Raw genomic sequence first — 2,756 nt, 5'->3', positions numbered from 1 at the left:
CCGGGTTATCCTTAAGAATATTAGCATAACATTCTCTAGGAACTTCCCATCAACGGTAGGAAACAGTTTATACTCATATACCTATTGGAGTATCAGGGAGCAGTTTAACCTCATATACCGATTGGAGGATTTGAGAAGCAGTTTATACTCGTATACTCTTCGGAGTGTCGAAAGGAGCAGTTTATACTCTTATACTTATCGAAGTCTTCATTCGGCTTTATTTAACATTATGATGCCAGCTTTAACCAGTGTTTGGATGCTATTCTTGAGAGCGAAGCAAGCCTTGGTGGGATGAATGATCCTCCTGTGGTACGCACAGTACTTTGGATCCGGAGTATTATCAGCTTCCTCCTGATTTACGATAGGTGGTAGCTTAATCTTGTTGTTCTTAAGAAGGGATTCGAAAATAGCTGGAACGTCTTCGTCCTTAAAAGAGTACTCTTTTTGGAGTCTCGCATCCGAAGTCTTTTGTTGTCTCCGGGATTGTTGTTGTGATATTTGATTAGCATCAACAGCTACTGCAGGTGTTTTTCCTTTACCATGGGAGGCGAAATTTGATTTCGGAGAGTTAGCCGTCAGTTGGTTTCTTTCGGCTTTCTTCCTTCTGAGGAAGCGTTCGGCCTGCTCCCCGCGCACCTTCAACTCTTTCTAGGTATTGAGCGGCTCTACTCCCATAACGTCCAAGATGTTAATGGACAAGTTATTATGACAGGTCTGCAAGACGAATTCCTCCGTGACGGGATCCTTACAGTTCATTGCCTGATTGCGAAATCGTTTGATGAAGGTATCCACCGACTCTCCGTCTTTTTGTTTCTCATCGAAGAGTGTCCTGATCGACACTTCGGCGTCATCATCGAAGAAATGAGCGAGGAACATGCTTTCCAGGTCCTCCCAGCTGTTGATGCTTTTGGGCTTGAGGCGACGGTACCAATCGAAGGCGGGCCCGCGAAGGGTGCCAACAAATGACCGGACCATCAGAGGCTCGTTGCCAGAGATCGCTCCCAAATGGGACTTGAAATAGATCAAGTGCTGAGTGGGGGAACCCTTCCCGTCGAACGGCGTGAAGTTGATCAGGTTGAACTTCACCGGATACGGGATCGTCTTCTTCACCTCTCGAGCAAACATCAGGGCATCAATTTTTCTTTCGAGACCCTTCATCTTTTCGGCCTCATCTATATCCTGTTTTGGATAATTTTTAAGAGGAATAATGCGACCACCCCCAGTGTTATCATCATTGGTGGGTCCACCCTCAGCATCGTTATTTTAGTGGGGCCACCCCCAAGGTTGTGTTCATCCACATCTGAATCGCTACCTGCTTGGTTAGCAGTGCTGCGATGGCTGGATTCACATAGCTGATTCGACAAGGCTCGGATTTGTTGGTCGTGCATTTGTCTCATCTCCTGCATAGTCATTTCCATCTCAATCTTGAATGCCTCTTTTTGTTTGGCCAAGGCTTCCTCAACCATTTTGGTTACTTCCTCGGTGTTAATCATAAACACTTCACGGGATTGTCCTGGACTGGATACCGTATTATCAGAGGCAATTGCCGAGTTAGCATCTGATGTTTCATCATCCGAGGATAAACCTCTTTGCATTCTCTGATAATCCCTTTGTCTAATATTTCCTGATCGTAACCGGGTTAGACGATGCGATACAAGCGGATCAGAGCTAGAAGGTCGAATCGATTTTCCCTTATCAACCATATTGATGGTAACCTCTGGGGGTTCATCACCTTGAACGACCGATCGTTTCTTACGGAGACGCTTTTGATTGGACTTAGCCTTTTCGTTGGAGATATTCTCAAATATCGCGACCCTCTGCGGAGCGGTCTTGGGGCAGCTACACGCTGATAATACTGCCCTAATAATTTTGATACACGAACAGTTAGAGTCCGCTTCTCGGGTACTTCTCTTTCGAGATTTATTCGTACCTCCAGCCCGATAGTACAACTTATCGACGTTGTAGTCAGAGCAACCTATCGGCTGTTTACATGAATTCTCAGGTATAACGCGTTCGTCTGTCTGACGTGTTTTCCTCTGAGTAAACATTGCCTTGTTGGCGTCTGTAGGAGTCACACGTTTGGAATCACACCTTTGTGAGGGTGAAACCTTAACGGGCTCCTGGTTTTCTGCACGCACCCCCAAGCGGACTGTTGTAGAAATTAATTTGTTAGGAGGTCGCGTACGACCCCCAGTCCGGATGTTTGCTCGAAGCTCCTTCAACGGTCTCAAGCTTTCCTTAACAGGCTCTTTTCCTCGATCCTCGGGTGGAGAAACGATGCGATCTTTTAATGGGACTCTAGCTTTGGGGAGATCCACTTTGTAATAGATCTTCACCAGAGGTACGGGAGCAATACGAGCGGGATTTGGAGTTAACAAATGTCGGAGAGCAGCCTCGGATGCTTTTGCCTTAGGCGCTGATTTGATCTTTGGCATCCAAACTTGCTTAGATCTTGGTGATCCCTTAACTGCCTCTTCCTTTTGCATTTCCTGTGTTTTCCGCACAAGGGTCCGGGCATGCGCAAGCAAGGCGCGGCGCTTCTGGTTTCGCTCCTCGAGAGTAGAGCGAGTTCTTTTGACACGAACACATTCGTTAATTGGAGATCGAGAGGAGGAATCCGATGCTGGTCGTGGTGACAGATTAGCCACTTGGCATTTTTTGAACTCCAGATCTGCTTGGTAATGGATTCCATCCACCTGATCCAAAGCCTTGGCGAATTGGCGCGCGAGGCGTTGGCGTTTCCTTTGACGTGCTCT

Source organism: Asparagus officinalis, chromosome 9, assembly GCF_001876935.1.
Source record: "Asparagus officinalis chromosome 9, Aspof.V1, whole genome shotgun sequence".
Classification (NCBI taxonomy): domain Eukaryota; kingdom Viridiplantae; phylum Streptophyta; class Magnoliopsida; order Asparagales; family Asparagaceae; genus Asparagus; species Asparagus officinalis.
This window is presented reverse-complemented; position numbering follows the sequence as displayed.